Source organism: Astatotilapia calliptera, chromosome 7 (assembly GCF_900246225.1).
Source record: "Astatotilapia calliptera chromosome 7, fAstCal1.2, whole genome shotgun sequence".
NCBI lineage: Eukaryota > Metazoa > Chordata > Actinopteri > Cichliformes > Cichlidae > Astatotilapia > Astatotilapia calliptera.
In genome coordinates, this window is record NC_039308.1 from 20,682,241 (window position 1) to 20,699,913 (window position 17,673).

Genomic DNA, 17,673 nt, shown 5'->3' on the forward strand with positions numbered 1-17,673 from the left:
TACCAAGGCTTCTAGGGCCCTAATGTTTCATTGCAGACTAAAATGCTCTACAAAAAGTTGGAGCCACATTCCAGAAAATGTAATTTCAGAAAACAAACAATGTACTGGATAATCTAACATTATTTATGTGAAAACTCATTGATACCAAAAAGTCAGATAGTAAAAGTCGCATGTGTTCAGCCAGACTTTATTTGTCCGGGTAGAAAATCATTCTTTATAATGTCTAAATTTACTTGTTGGGCTTTCAGCTTTCGTCACCATGTACTACCTTCAAACGTCTATGTTGTGTTTGTTTATGCAAGTAAGTGGGCTAATCAAAATGCTATCTTCTGTATACAGAGTGGGGTGAGACTTTAATGAGCTGGACACTAGATAATAAATCATGAATTTGAATCGAACAGACTGTAAAACAACTAAAAACTATACATTTATTACCGTTTTAGATAGTCAACATGTAAAAGCCTAATTCAGATGTGTTTTTAATTATGTAAGAAACACTATTTTTGCTCCTTCCTGTTTTTAATGAATAACTTGGTATAATATCTATACTATTACTCTCTGAGTCACTTGACAAAACCAAACAAAAAGAAGCTTCAGTGATCCAAACGAATGTCCAAAACACAAACATACATACTGGAGTCCATGAACAGGGTCCCAAAACATAGTTCAGGAGGCCGGCCCAGAGGCTGACAACTCAGGAGACTACAACAATTCATCTCTGGAGGCAGACCATGCGGAAGGCAGTGGCGGCGATACAGGCGAAGGAAATCTGGAGGGCGACCACGCGGAAGGCGGTGGCGGCTGTGACAGAAGTCCGGAGGCCGACCGTGCGGACGGCAACGGCGGCAACGCAGACGAAGCCAGTCCGGAGGTTGCCCACGACGGTGATGGCATCCGGCTGGTGGCCCAGAAAGTGGCCAGCAATGCTGAGGTACTGGACGTACCTTGGTCGGTGGTGCAACAACCGCAGGGCCAGGCGAGGCAGACGCAGAGGCCAGACCAGGTGACGCTGAAGAAGCGGAGGCCGGACCAGGCGACGCTAAAGCTGATGCGGAGGCTGGACCAGGCGAGGCGGAAGAGGCTGCCGCTGGACCAGGCGACAGCGAAGCTAAAGCTGGACCAGGCGACGCTGCAGAAGGTGGATGAAGCTGCTGGTAGCTGGACGGGCCCCTCGGGCCCCCGAGCTGACGAGGCATGAGGCTGGACGGGCTCCTCGGGCCCCCCAGCTGACGAGGCATGAGGCTGGACGGGCTCCTCTGACCCACCAGCGAAAACAGTCACAGAACCAGCGGGCACCGGGGCACCTGGCACACACAGGGCTGAACCAGCAGGCACGGGGGCCTCTGGCAAGGACAAAACAGAACCAGCAAGCGCGCGGGCCTCTGGCAGGGTTGATGCTGACTGGAGCTGAGCAACACATGGGTTTGGCTCAGGCAGCAACAGTAGGGTGCAGTCCTCAGCTGACTTCTTAGCCTCCAGGGGTCCAGAGTCGACTGCGGGTTGAAACTCAGTCTCTGGGGAGGCCCTGGAGTGCATCACAGTCTCGGAACTGGCCAGCTCTTGAGGAATGTTTACATTATCAAGGTGTTTGTCTCTCTGCCTAAAATAAGTACTATAAGAAGAGTCCAAAATGGGAGGCACAGACACAGCCTCCCGTACAGAGGCAGCCGGTGAAGACGGAGACTGCATTGATGTCTGGGCTAGCGGGGACACCGGAGACACAGCTGGTGGCGACTGAACAGGAGATTGAACTGAGGGTGACTAAAGTAATGGTCCAGATGATGATAGTGGTGGATTTGGCGACTGAGCTACGGGTAGCGGGTACACTGGAGACAGAGCTGAATGCTGCTGGGCAGCTAAGCAAGCTTTGGGCTGGGCAGCTAACTGAGCTTCGGGCTGGGCAGCTAACTGAGCTTCGGGCTGGGCAGCTAACTGAGCTTCAGGCTGGGCAGCTAATGCAATAAACACAGCCCCAGAATAAACAGTCCCTAAATTGGAAGGCTCATGAGTGTCTTTTTCACTCACCACAGCCGGCAACTCAGAAGTCTCGGGGCCCGGCTGTGGCGATGGGCGTCGGGAACGTCGCTTCCTTCTCGGAGATAGCTCTGACCGGCCGGGTAATTCCACATGTGGCGGGCCGGGCCGCAGATTCCCCGGCGGGCCGTGCAAAACATTCACTGCCGGGCTGTGTCGGGAAGCGGTAGCAGCTGGAGGGTGAAGGTGAAGTTCATTCAGAATGAAATCCTGTGCGAGTGGGTGAATCAGAATCAGAATCAGAATGGGGTTTATTGCCAAATGTTGAGCAGGTTTACAACATTAGGAAATTGCTGCGGTGCTTCAGTGCAAACATAGTGTCATAAATAGCACTTAAATAGACATGGAAAAAAATAAAAGTAGGGATAAGAATTAAAAGTGCTACGTGGAAAGATATGTGCATGAGATATACATGAGATATATACATGAGAATAAGAATTAAGAGTGCTACGTTGAAAGATATATACATGAGTGCAGGTGGTGATCAGTGCCAAACATGGAATGATGCAGTGACACAGCGTAGGGTCATGTGTTAGTGGCGGGTACAGTCATATGGTTATTGTTCATGTGTCCAACAGCAGAGGGGAAGAAACTGTTCTTATGGCGAGAGGTTCTGGTGCGAATGGACCGGAGCCTCCTGCCTGAGGGGAGCAGGTCAAACAGACTGTGTCCAGGGTGAGAAGGGTCAGCTGAGATCCGAGCTGCACGCCGCAATGTCCTGGAGGTGTACAGGTCCTGCAAAGATGGGAGTCTGCAGCCAATCACCTTCTCAGCAGAGCGCACAACACGCTGCAGTCTCTGTTTGTCCCTGATAGTGGCTCCAGCGTACCACACGGTGATGGAGGAGGTGAGGATGGACTCGATGATTGCAGTGTAGAACTGCATCATCGTCCGTGTTGGCAGGTTGAATTTCTTCAGCTGCCTCAGGAAGTACATCCTCTGCTGGGCTTTCTTGATGACGGAGGTGATGGTGGGCTCCCACTTCAGGTCCTGGGTGATGGTGGTACCCAGGAAGCGGAATGAGTCCACAGAGGTGATGGGGGTGTCAGTCAGGATGATGGGGGGGAGTGGGGCTGTGTGCTTCCTGAAGTCCACAATAATCTCCACTGTCTTCTGGGCATTCAGCACCAGGTTGTTGTGGCTGCACCAGGACACCAGACGTTCAACCTCCCTCCTGTAGGCAGACTCGTCCCCGTCCGAGATGAGTCCAATAACGGTGGTGTCATCTGCAAACTTGATTAGCTTGACAGACTGGTGGGTGGAGGTGCAGCAGTTGGTGTACAGGGAGAAGAGCAGAGGAGAAAGAACACAGCCCTGAGGGGAGCCGGTGCTGATGGTCCGGGAGTCCGAGACATTCTTTCCCAGCCTCACATGCTGCTTCCTGTCCGTCAGGAAGTCAGTGATCCACCGGCAGATGGGATCAGGCACATTCATCTGGGAAAGCTTGTCTCGGAGATGGTCTGGAAGGATGGTGTTGAAGGCAGAGCTGAAGTCCACAAACAGGATCCTGGCGTAGGTTCCTGGGGAGTCCAGATGCTGCAGGATGAAGTGTAGGGCCATGTTGATGGCGTCGTCTACAGACCTGTTGGCTCTATATGCAAACTGCAGGGGGTCCAGGAGGGGGGCCGTGAGGGTCCTGAGATGGGAGAGAACTAGGCGCTCAAAAGACTTCATGACCACAGATGTCAGAGCCACGGGTCTGTAGTCATTTAGTCCAGTGATCCTAGGTTTCTTGGGGACAGGGATTATGGTGGAGGACTTGAAGCAGGCAGGCACATGACATGCCTGCAGTGAGGAGTTGAAAATGCGAGTTGAAAATGGGTGGCAGGAGACACACCGTCTGGGCCGGGAGCTTTCCGAGCATTCAGGTTCTTAAACTGCTTCCTCACATCTGCTTCATGAATATGAAGAGTTGTGAGCAACCAGTGAATATGAAGTGAGCTGAGCAACCAGGGAAAGTCAGAAATTAGCCGCTGTAGCCGGGCTTCCACGGCGTGGCGAAATTCCTTCCCCTCATGCTCAATCCACCTCAAAATTGAGTCGATTAATTCCTCCCGAAGCTCCTCGGAAGGTGCAGATGCCACTGGGTCCATGTTTGGTCAGCTTGTACTGTCACGGCTGCCGGGGCGATCCGTGTGGTGTGGGAGGAAAAAGGACCCAAAATGCAGGCAGTGACTGATGATGCGAGTGACGTTTATTTACAAGTGGCGGAGTGGCAAAACAGGCAATGAGAAATGACAAATGACTAAAGAAACCTAAACTGGGAAAACTAAATAACAAACCTGAGAATATACGAAACGGGGTGCGGGACAGAGAGACGCAGAGAGAGGAAACTAAACACCATGGAACACAAACGAGCCAACAACAAGCACAGACCGACACCCACTATATACTGTATAGGGAGTGCAGAATTATTAGGCAAATGAGTATTTTGTCCACATCATCCTCTTCATGCATGTTGTCTTACTCCAAGCTGTATAGGCTCGAAAGCCTACTACCAATTAAGCATATTAAGTGATGTGCATCTCTGTAATGAGAAGGGGTGTGGTCTAATGACATCAACGCCCTATATCAGGTGTGCATAATTATTAGGCAACTTCCTTTCTTTTGGCAAATTGGGTCAAAAGAAGGACTTGACAGGCTCAGAAAAGTCAAAAATAGTGAGATATCTTGCAGAGGGATGCAGCAGTCTCAAAATTGTTACGGCTGCTGGCCTCAGGTGGCCCCGCCTTCCTCCCTGGAAGCTACAGTGCTCCAGGACTCACGGATTGGCTGGCCCGGACATATGCCCGCCCCAACTTCATGCGGATCCAAGCCTGTCTGACTACGCACACCATTGGCTGCCGCAGGAGCCTGGAGTACGACGGACAAGTGACACAGCTGTCTGCAGTTATGACAAGTGACACAGCTGACTGCAGTTAACTGATAGTATAAAAGGCTGAGGAGTCTTCATTCGTCGAGGGACTTGTTGATTTGAACAGACTGTACAGAGAGTCCCTCCCTTTTGCCTTTTGCCTTTTGCCTTTTGCCTTTTGCCTTTTGCCTTTTGCCTTCTGCCTGTGTTTTGTGTTGCCTCCTGCGAGACGTTTAGTAGAGCAGTGCTCTACTGGTGCTATTAATCGTGGTGTTTGCTTAAAGTTTCTCTGCTGCCTAGTGAGTTGTTTCACTAACGGATTTCAGTTGTGTTAATAAACCTTATGTTTGTCTTCCTATCTAACTCCTTGGTCTCTGGGCTCGTTTATGTTACGTCCGCTGCCGCCTAGCAGAGCCGGGCCGTAACATAAGTGGGGGCTCGTCCGGGATCCCTTATAGGGGGTCTTTGTTCCTGGGAGTGGGGGTCAAAAAAAAAAAAAAAAAAAAAAAAAAAACGTAAGAGAAATTGAATTTGCTAAAGATTAAGCACTATGTCGGCTGCGTTTTGTTTACAGCGCTTTTTAGCTGCCCCGTCTCTTGAGATTATTAATAGCTGTCGCAAGAGTGATTTGCTGCAAATTGTGGCTCACTTTCAGCTGCAGGTTTCGAAAACTCTCCGTAAGAGTGAAATAAAAGCCTTAGTGGTGGACAAGTTGGTGGGTGCTGGGGTGCTTCAAGCGCCTGTTTTGCCTGTGGTCTCTGGTGTGCCGAGCCAAGCTGCCGTAGTTGAAGAGGGCCAGAATGGTTCCAGTGGGGATGGTGAGGGGGATGAGCGGGGAAAAACGCCGCGCACGCTTCCTCGCTATGATCCACTCTCTTCTGGGAGTTCCGAGGGGAGAGAAGGAGCTCGGCTGAAGGTGCGGCTGGCACGTCTCCAGATGGAGGCTGAGGAGAAGGCTCAGAACCGGCGGGTTCAGCTTGAAATAAGGAGGCTGGAAATAGAGGCGGACAAGGCCGTTAGGCTCCGACAGCTTGAGCTGGAGTCACAGTCTCAAGCCTCATCTGTCTCTGCTGTTCATTCCGGTCCCACCTCCACGTCCACTCCTGCTTTTAAAATTGATAAGTGCATTTCTTTAGTGCCCACTTTTAGAGAAACTGAGGTGGATACATACTTTGCAGCATTTGAACGTATCGCTGGTGCGCTGCAGTGGCCTAGTGAGATTTGGCCTCTTTTGCTACAGTGCAAACTGTCCGGCAAAGCTCAAGAGGTGGTGGCTGCTCTTTCTTCTGCAAAGCTTCTGAAGCGTGATCATCGAACAATCAAGCGTTTCATTCAAAATAGTCAACAGGGTCGCAAGAAGCGTGTGGAAAAACCGAGGCGCAAAATAACTGCCCATGAACTGAGAAAAGTCAAGCGTGCAGCTGCCAAGATGCCACTTGCCACCAGTTTGGCCATATTTCAGAGCTGCAACATCACTGGAGTGCCCAAAAGCACAAGGTGTGCAATACTCAGAGACATGGCCAAGGTAAGAAAGGCTGAAAGACGACCACCACTGAACAAGACACACAAGCTGAAACGTCAAGACTGGGCCAAGAAATATCTCAAGACTGATTTTTCTAAGGTTTTATGGACTGATGAAATGAGAGTGAGTCTTGATGGGCCAGATGGATGGGCCCGTGGCTGGATTGGTTAAGGGCAGAGAGCTCCAGTCCGACTCAGACGCCAGCAAGGTGGAGGTGGAGTACTGGTTTGGGCTGGTATCATCAAAGATGAGCTTGTGGGGCCTTTTCGGGTTGAGGATGGAGTCAAGCTCAACTCCCAGTCCTACTGCCAGTTTCTGGAAGACACCTTCTTCAAGCAGTGGTACAGGAAGAAGTCTGCATCCTTCAAGAAAAACATGATTTTCATGCAGGACAATGCTCCATCACACGCGTCCAAGTACTCCACAGCGTGGCTGGCAAGAAAGGGTATAAAAGAAGAAAAACTAATGACATGGCCTCCTTGTTCACCTGATCTGAACCCCATTGAGAACCTGTGGTCCATCATCAAATGTGAGATTTACAAGGAGGGAAAACAGTACACCTCTCTGAACAGTGTCTGGGAGGCTGTGGTTGCTGCTGCACGCAATGTTGATGGTGAACAGATCAAAACACTGACAGAATCCATGGATGGCAGGCTTTTGAGTGTCCTTGCAAAGAAAGGTGGCTATATTGGTCGCTGATTTGTTTTTGTTTTGTTTTTGAATGTCAGAAATGTATATTTGTGAATGTGGAGATGTTATATTGGTTTCACTGGTAAAAATAAATAATTGAAATGGGTATATATTTGTTTTTTGTTAAGTTGCCTAATAATTATGCACAGTAATAGTCATCTGCACACACAGATATCCCCCTAAAATAGCTAAAACTAAAAACAAACTAAAAACTACTTCCAAAAACATTCAGCTTTGATATTAATGAGTTTTTTGGGTTCATTGAGAACATGGTTGTTGTTCAATAATAAAATTATTCCTCAAAAATACAACTTGCCTAATACAGGGAGTGCAGAATTATTAGGCAAGTTGTATTTTCCACACGCTTCTTGCGACCCTGTTGACTATTTTGAATGAAACGCTTGATTGTTCGATGATCACGCTTCAGAAGCTTTGCAATTTTGAGACTGCTGCATCCCTCTGCAAGATATCTCACTATTTTTGACTTTTCTGAGCCTGTCAAGTCCTTCTTTTGACCCATTTTGCCAAAGGAAAGGACGTTGCCTAATAATTATGCACACCTGATATAGGGTGTTGATGTCATTAGACCACACCCCTTCTCATTACAAAGTTGCACATCACCTAATATGCTTAATTGGTAGTAGGCTTTCGAGCCTATACAGCTTGGAGTAACACAACATGCATGAAGAAGATGATGTGGACAAAATACTCATTTGCCTAATAATTCTGCACTCCCTGTAATTCTGCACTCCCTGTATACACACACACAAGGTAATCAGGTAATCACACGCAGGAGGGAAGAACAGCTGATGCTAATACACAAAGACGACTGGAGGATAAAAGCTGAACACAATGACAACACACACAGACCTTCAAAATAAAACAGGAAATCCAGAACACGAACTGGGCACAAGAATACCAAAATCAGAATAACTAGAACAGAGGAAAATAATCATAAAACACAAAACGCTGGGTCAACGACCCAGCACCATGACATGCTCAGCTGTTTCTAATTGCCTCAGACTATTTATGGCAGTGTCTCCAGACAACTAACCTGTTAGACAGATTTTCTAAATTCCTCTGTCCTCCTGTCCATTCTTTTGCCAACCTGAATTCCTGAACCAACCACTGTATTTCAGCTTTTCTTTTATCTTGTTTCTTCTCTGATGGAGTGCCAGCAGCACCTGCACAGACATAACCACCGCTTGCCATTAAACAAAACATTTAAAAACACCTAAACTGCCTGCTGTCTCATGAAAAAAAATACAGGTTAAACATCAACCATGGTTTCTCTCTGTACGTATCAATAAAGAACGTCTTTTGCCTTGTGTTAGGCTCTTTCACAGAAAGTAAAGACTCTATTGATTTTTGATGACATCATTCAGAAAGGTTAAATGTCAAATTGATTATATTAGAGCTCATATGCCTTATTTTAAAATTGTGGTGAACTATGACTCAACTACAATAACACACAGAATATTCTCAAGGCATGTTTTTAACACCTCTTTTTCCCACTAAAAAATCACCTTATCACAATATACAGTTAGGCTTTGATAGTGTAAGTCCCTGCAGCTTTGCTGTTTTTCTGTGTAACCTTGTTCTCTTGATGTCAGATGTGCTCTGAGGTTTTTGCTGAGTCCCAGACCCTAACTTTGCAGAACACTCCAGTTTTGGTTGGTGTTCCTGCTAATTCTCACCCTGAGGCTTTGGTGCCAGTGGTACAAGAGCCTGAGGGTAAGGATTTCTCCTCAGTGTCCCCTTTTGAACAGTGAGCTGTTGTGTATGGATCATCACTGTGCCTTGTGCTTTTACATCAGAGTTCCAAAGATGGCCTTTGGTCATAACTTTGCAAGGTCCCTTGTTCTGTACCTCCTATTGAAAGACTTGGCATGCATTCATCTTTGTGCCCTTTCCTTGTGCTGCAATGATTGCAGGTTTGGCAGAGCTGGCTGCACCCTCCCTGGAAGTATAGGCTTCCAGTATGTGGTGTTCAGGCAACTGCTCATGAGTAGCTGGTTAGAGCTCTAGGCATTTCTCAGAGGTACGTCTCTGTAGGCCAACAATGCATGATAACGGTCTCTGAGTTTTTTAAGCAGATTTGAACAGTTTGAATAGCATGCACTGCCTCAGTGTTACTTTGAGGGTATTTAGGGCTGCTGATTACATTTTCAAAGCTATAGTTAACTGCAAACTCTTTCATTTCATGTCCTGAGGACTGTGATATTTTGTCGTTTGGAAGTATCTTACGGATGCTGTGTTAAGGAAATATCAATGTCAAGTAAAGGACTACATCTCTGAATCTTGGTGGGCTGATCTGAATGTAGAAGAAATAGTAAAATAAAAAAAGCTATTTTCCCTTAGAGTGAATAGATCCCAGCTAGTTTTTGCCATGAACTGTCTAGAAATTTGATCGGTGTTAGAGGTTCTTTTACATTTGCCCTTTCTTTGATGCATGTGCTGTATTTGAGAACTAACTCACCTATCTTACTGCTTAGTCCGTGACACCACACTGTCTGACCATCACATTCTCTGCATTTTTACCAAAGATTGTTGAGAAGGCCATAGTAAAAAGGTTTTCATGCACACCTAGACCTGCCCTCTTAGTCCAGTAGTCTTGTACCAATCCCTCCAACTGGTTCCTGTCTGGCCAAAGCCTCAACACAGAATTTTACGATTTGTAAACAAACAAGTTTCACACACAACTGGTATCTATCACTTATTAGAAGATTATCCAGCACAGACTTGACATATATTTTAGTATCTTTCATCAGTAGAGATATGGTGGCCATATCTCTCTATCTTTTGTATCATCACCACCAGTGTTGGTCAAGTTACTTGAAAAAAGTAATCAGTAACTAATTACTGATTACTTCCCCCCAAAGGTAATCCCGTTACTTTACTGATTACTTATTTTCAAAAGTAATTAATTACTTAGTTACTTAGTTACTTTTTAAAAACACGATTTACAACCTGAAGAGGTGATAAAGCGATAGATCTTTCAGCCCAATTCTACTTTTTCTACATAATCCATCATACAAAATGTAATCAAATGGAAAAGTCTCTTTTAAAAACTTGTTTTATTAGTTTTAATCTTTTAACTTTATGCATCAAGCAAAAATTTAATTATATGCAACATTCGCTGACTGGAAGAAATTTGTTTAATATTTAAACCTATTTTCTGCACATTCCAGCACATAAAATAATTTTTTTGTGTGTGTTTACACTCACTCTTTCAAATAGATGCAAGTAAAACACAGCAGAAATAAATAAAGTCAAAGACTCAGCGGTCCTGTTGCTCTATTTTCACCTGTAAAGCAGGAGTCGGGTAGGCGGAGGTTTACCCTGGTGCAGGTGTGCCGCAGCGGTCAGCGGAAGAAGCCGCGAGTTTCTCTGTGAGTTTCCCATTACTTCGTAGTGCACTTGGTGTTTTCTTGGAAGTTTAGGGGTTTTTTTTCGCTGTTAAAAAGAAGTTTTCTTCCCACGCACAACGGACACTAATTTTTTTGTCACTTTTTAATCAAACTTAAAATAAGGTCAGTACTTCCACGCTTTAAACGCTGCACGCTCATACTCTCTCCCGCACTCGATATATGATCCATTGTTGATCTGTACACAGCTGTTTTCACGAATGTCGCACTTGCTTACGTCACTTTCATGAGACATTCCCGCAAAAAATCACGGTTTTAGTAACGCAGTAACGCGGCGTTCCTACAGGAAAGTAACGGTAATCTAATTACCGTTTTTGCAATAGTAATCCCTTACTTTACTCGTTACTTGAAAAAGTAATCGGATTATAGTAACGCGTTACTGCCCATCTCTGATCACCACACACAGACCATAAGATGAGTTTTTTGTTGCTCCTGGGGCAAGAAACAGTTCCTGCTTCGGGCTGTAAAATCCTTGGTACTCCTTATGACCCCATCACCATGGATTCTTCTTGGACACAAAGTTTCTTAGTTGTTTATCTTTTTTCAGTCACATTTGGTATGAACTTCCCTAACCGGTTCACAAAGCTCCATTGTTCACAATAGGATATTGTCCACATGGCACTATAAAGATTACAATTGACTACAGTTAATTTTGCTCCACCAGGACAATTTCTGGGTTTTTCTAGGTCCAGCTATCTGTATTTGACTCGTGCTTGCTAACACTTGCTTAGGAACAGCTGTAACACAAACCCCAGTATGTATTTTGAAGGCCACTTCACTGTCCTATATGTTAATATCTGCCACCCATGGTACCTTGTGATTTTCCTAACAACAGTTCACCCAAGTTCTCTTCAACTTTTTTAATTTTCGTGGTGAAACTACATACTTTCCCATAATGTCCTTGTTTACCACAGTTGTTGCATTCTGCATTCTTAGCAGGGCACTGCCATGCTGGGTGGCAGGGTGATTTCCCACATTTAGGACATGCTTTATGTTCCCATCTGCTCTGCACTGTTTTCTTGGTGTTTGGATAGCTCCATGTCAGCTCCTTGGCATTGTTTTTATGCGGTTTCCCACTCTTGAAGTGCACCACATCCATCGTTGCCTGGCTAGCACTCGTGTCACCTCTCAAACCAGTCTGTTTCTTCTTTATTGTCTGTGACTGTCTGGCTACTGTGATAGCTTTTGCAAAGGTGAGTTCTTATTAGGCTGCATCCTCCCTAACAGTGATGAAATGCCTCAACTAACTTTTCTCTCAAAGGTTTGTTGTGCAAAGCCCTACTCAAAGCTCCGTTTTGATAACAGTGTCCTCTTTTTCAGTAGGCTTCTGTAGTCTCTATATGAACTTGTTCATATAGCAATTTTGTCTTTGGAACAAAGTACTTATTGAAGCCTTTTTATAGTGCTGGAGGCACTGGTCACTCATTAAATACAGACCTCATTGCTTGTTTTCTATGCAGTATTTACTTGGTGAGCTTTGGAGGAATTGTTCAGATCACTTACAGGTCTGAAATGTGTTAGCCTAACTGTGTGGGCACAAGGCTCAGTAGCTAGTCTCATGCTCTTTAAGAAACAGTAACTATTACTTTCAGTTCATAGTTACATGTTTTAATGTAACAGGATGAACAGTGCAATATTTCTTATTCCCAAATTACGTTTTGTTATGACATTGTTATATATTTAAAAAATAAATAATAATAATAATAATAATTTCAAATATAACTCATCTGTCACAGTATTGCATGACTCAACAGCATAGTGCAAGCCTTAGCAAGTGTGTCCAACCATGCAGTGACTGCTCACAGCTTGCTACTGGTTTACAAAGGTAACATACACAGAACTAAATCACAACACACTAAATCACAATGACAGCATTCTAAAAAAAATGCCAACTATTTTCCATTTTTGTCTATCCTTCTTTTTGGTTTCTCCCTTATTGATTTTGGGCTACCAATCAGTAGGAAAATGCCAAATTTGTGGTTATGATAACTTAATAGTCATGGCTATCAAGAGTAAAGAGCTGCATGAGAACCTCAAACCAGTGACATGCTTCAAAGCAAGCAGCAGCAAACAACATACATTTGTTTCAGTTTTGTTTTGCCAACACATGACAAATGTTAAATCAGAAGTGGGTGTGCACCCTAACATGTAATATTCTTTCACACAGAAATGGCTTTTTTGTCAAAATGGGCTGATGCATTTCAGATTTAAAATGTGTGTGGATGGTAGAGACTAGCTCACCCAACAAAATGATCACTTTGAGGGTGTGAGATGTCATTCACTGTATTCCTGACGTTCCAGTTTCCAGAAATATCCAGTATTTAAAAGTGAATGACTTTTAATGGGGTGTTGTCATTATTACTTTGGACTGTGGAGTCTTTGTGATCTGCAAATGAGCTCATTCAGAGCTGAGCTAATTTTTCTAATTTACATTAAAAGGCAGGCAGTTTTATTTAGGGCTGGTACACCAGTCTAATGCCACTCAGGCTGGAGGATTTCAAAGTAATGAGATATTGTAAGCTGACACAAATTCTTCAGGCAATAAAAAACAATTCTTTGGCTTTGATTGATTTATGGACAGGGTCATCTGATGTGTGTCCAAATGTTGATGTAATGGAAAAGGCTTTCCCTACTGCCCTAGCTTCTTTCGGCGTGCCAAAAATACTGCCCTAATTGATCCTCTCTCACTATCACTTTCCCTCACTCCTTCTCCCTTGCGCTGTGTCTGAGCTTTCGGTCTTGTCATCTCTTGTTCACCCATCTCTCCACTGTCTCATTAAATTAGAGGACAATAGTTACTTTAATGGCAACATTGTTAATTTACTCAAACATTAATCTGCCATTTGTCCAGTTCATTGTGTGCTGAGCTTTCAAAACTATGGCACATGGACAAAACCAAGCCCCTTCCAAAGAAGCCATGTGCAGCCAGACAAGATTGGAATAGATGTGACAGACACTGAATTAGAGATGGGGGATAAACAGTGATGAGCTATATGCAAGCAATGTGGAGAGAAAAGCAAAGAGACAAAGGAAAGTGCCTCTTAGGGTAAGGTGGAGATAGTCTTGGTGGTTTTACATATCTTGCCAGTTCTCTTACTTGATGATTTGACATTTTTGTGGCAGGCCAGACGGTGGCCATTTGCTTCTTTCTCCTATGTGAACTTTATTATCACTTAGTGCCATTTTGGGGTTCGGACACTATACCCATAGTTCTGCTTCTACTATTGTATGAATGAGACCCATTAAGAAGTTAAATACCCCCGTGTATTGTTGTTGTGCAAGACGATCTTAATGTCTTTTTTTTAAATTTCGTAAACATTTTCTTTAAAATCTGTCTGTAATCATTAATGCATGTGATTCTTCTCCACAGCTGAGCCACTGAGAGGCTTAATCTTTTGACTTAAATGGGTTTTTAAATGTACATAAGAATCTCGCAATTGCTGTGAAATTGTGCAGGGTGAAAAATTAGCATTGATCCAACCGTTTAAGCAATTTAAAAAAGGAAAAAGATGAAACTTGTAATATCAGATCTTTATTCCCAACACGCTTACCAAACTGCATTTTGCTTTGTCATTCTCCCCTATGTTACTATAGCCATCTGCACGGTATGCGACCACATAATTTCAACTATGTGACTGTTACATGCTGGCATTGTTTTGCTGGGCAGAGGAGCCAGTGAGGTCCGTGTGTCTTTAGTGAGGTTCTTGGGGAATACCACATCCACCCTGCTGAATAACAACACCAGACAAACTATGTGAGCAATGTCCAAACAGGTCATGTTACAAACAAAACAGTCATTTGACAGCAAGGGAACAAATCTCAAAACACAGTGCATGAAACAAATCCAAATGGCCTTAGGAAAAATGCAACTTTTATTAAATTAGTAATAGTTTAATTTAATTCTTTATTTTTCATGTGTGTCAAAATGTTTTTAACATTTGAGTTCAATTTAGTCATTCATTTTGTTTCTGTTATGTGGTTTCCCTTTTTGCCATTCTGTTGTCTCTACAGTGGTAACTGTGAAAGTACTTCTGAAAGCATAAAGTTAATATTATAAGTACTTTTAAATATTTCTCAGTACTTTATTCACTTTCTTAAAAATTTTCCCACTGGCAAAGAAAACAATGTTTAAAAATATTATGCTTTTAATTGCTTTTGATTCCTTTCTTTGAAAAATCAATCTGACACATAACTGGATATTATTTATTATTCCCTCTAATAGAGGGAGAACTTTGTCCATAATATGTGATCACAGTAAACACCAACATTATTTACCCTGCACAAGCACATTTCTTTTACTGTTATTGTGTTTAGACTTTCGCTCTGATTGAATTTGGAGTGTGCAATGCTGGAATTGCTCTGTGCATGAAACAATGCCCAAAACCTCAATAAACTCAAACAATGTTGTAAAGAAGACTAGGTCAAAGGTCCTCAACAACAGTGTGAGAGACTCATAAAATCATGCAGAAAATAATTTCTTAACATTATTGCTGCTAACAGTAGTGACAGTAGTGCTGAAGATGGTTTTGCAAGCTTCTTTATAATGGGGTGTCATTTTAACAGGACAGTATTTTTGTCAGTGATTCCTTGATGTGTGTTGTCCTCCCAGGTTTTGTCTTCTGCTTTTGATTGATTCCTGTGAGATTTGCATTGCTGGAGTTTATTTATTTATTTTTACTGTAAGTTCTGTCCAATTCCTGCATCAGAGTCTGCCTATGGTGCAAGCCCATTACTGATTCTAGCCATGAATGCCTCAGAAGGATCTGATTCACTCCAGGGTTTGACTTAGAATAAGTGTAGCAGCTAATCAGCCCAAGCTACTGTTGACAGGCCAGTGGACATTGCATTTAGAATGCACTTACCTATTCATGATCCAAAAATCTAGAATGAAAAATGTGTTAGAGACCCTCTTGCCCGGTAAACTGTTCTCCCCTTGTTTTTTACCAAATCCTTTCTCTTATACCACAGAATGAGCAATAACAGTACTGAATTACCTGACTGGTAGGACACAAGAGTGAGCTTCAGCTGAGTGGGCAAGGCATTCATTTAAAGATTACTCTCTAGCAAGTTTTTATTATGGAACCCACGGGAGAGAAAAAGCTCCTTTTCTCTTTCTCATCCATCAAGTTAAAGCAGAATGGCAGATTTTGTCTTCCAGTTCTGTACTTTGGTTCAAAGTGGCTTGACTGGTGTCTCTCTTGCTGATGCCTTTTTGTGCATTTTAGCCAAGCAAATCTAAAGTGCGAAGATGTCAAAAAGTGTCTCCCAGATGAGTTTGCACCTTTATATTTTCTACTGACTTAAATTCCCTAGTTTCCATGGATATCAGTCTGGACAATCTGGTGTTAATTACACATAAAGAGCACTCCCTGAAGCCAGTGAATTCCTTTAGCCCAAGATCCATCCTTCCATTTTCTACCACGTGTCACGGGCCAGGTCAAAGGAGGAGAAATCTAATCAGAGAAGTCCAGACTTCCCTCCCATCGGACACCTCCTGTAGGGTCATCCAGGGCAACACCAATGCATTCCCAGGTCTCTCAGCTGACCTGGGATCCTGAACAGTCTCTCCTACTGGGAGGACAGCCTTGTGCTCTTCTGGGAGGACAACCTTGCTTCGAGGCCAATTGAAAGTCTTGTTCCATGGCCTCACTGAACTCCTCCCACACCTTGCAAAATGCTCTGCTTTAACTACTGGCAGAGCCTCATTCCTCTGGGCCTCCCAGAACCAGTCAGCTGCCCCTGGAGTCCCACAAGCTAACCAAACCTGAGAGGACCCTTTTCTCATCTTGATAGCTCCCTTCTGTGTCCATCATTGGGTCCTGGGATTACCACTACAAATGCTCTAACCACCTTGCAACCATACCTCCTCAAAAATTAAGGTGCCAAACATGGGTCATTTGGACTCAATGTCGTTTAGCCTCCATCGAGGCACCAGGTGAGGTTATGTTTTGCCAGTATTTCTCAACTTGGCACGCTAGCTCAGATATCTTCCCCACAAGAGAGATGATGTTTCATTTCCCAAGAGTCAGCCCCAGCAGTTGGGCCTCAACCGCAAAAGCCTCCTGTGGGTGTTGAGCCACAAGGTGGCTCCAGGGCGCACCCCTGGTACCCCTGTCTCAGACAAGGTAAAGTGGTCCCTTGATTCCTTGGTCTTGCATAGGGATCATGTGGATAGTTCATTGTCTGCCCTTCAGGGCCAATTTTCCTCAGGGAGACCTTACCAGGGCAAAAACCCCTGACATCATAGTCTCTGGGATCTCTGGGATAACACAAATAATAACACCACAATAACGTGGCGTTTCACAGAGTGTTATTGGTCTGCACCATTAGACTGATAATACACCCATGTTCATCCAGTTTGAGCTGGTTACCCAGGAGGTTGAGAGTTAGGTGAGGTAAGTACTGGAAGATGTTAAAGTTCCAGGAAGCTGCGCCTTTGAGTAATTCTTTATTCCTCGGCCACTTAAGTTATTCACTGACATCAACAGACATTAATACTCACACGTCACATGGTGACAGGCTAGAAATGAGAGGGGATGTGAGAGATTTTATTGCTTTCTGTTCAGCCTGCTCAAAAACTAAACCTTGTAATCATCATCCTGTAGGCTCGCTCTATGTCCTTCCCTCCTATTCCTTTGTGGATGTGGTTCCACATTTCTGGTGACTTTGTAGCTGTTATTCCAAACTCAGAAGGTAACACAACTATTTTCTCTGTCAACAATTTCATCGTATTGCTCAACCTACTCTCTGCCAAAAAGGTTTCTCACAGGTCTCTCACCTTTCCAGTGTTTTCACAGTTACAAGCTTTTGCTCTTTCCATAACTGAAAGAGGTGTTAGTTCCTTAAGCTTAGCCACTTATTTGCAGGTGCTACCTTGCGTGGAGGAAGGTTTGAACAGCCTTGCTCCTGTCATTAGATGGGCCTGAAAGTCTGGATGTCCACCAAAGATCTGCCTGTACAGGTTGAATTTATGCATATTCGCTGCCCTTTTGCAGCCCTTTCCCAACTTCCCCAAGGTGGTCAGCTTTGTTGCTGTTTTTCCTCCTCTCAACATGCTTCAGCCAGGTCAATGTATGTAGTCAAGCAGCTCCTGGTGCAGAAGGAAGAGAAGGTTGTTGATATCTGGTCAATTGGGTGGGGTATGG

General features: G+C 44.2%; 1 protein-coding gene across 2 annotated transcripts in view; it reads left to right on the forward strand.

Moving 5' to 3' along the window:
* astn2 (astrotactin 2) overlaps positions 1-17,673 on the forward strand; it is a 288,974-nt gene that overhangs the window by 264,693 nt on the left and 6,608 nt on the right. The window lies entirely within an intron of this gene.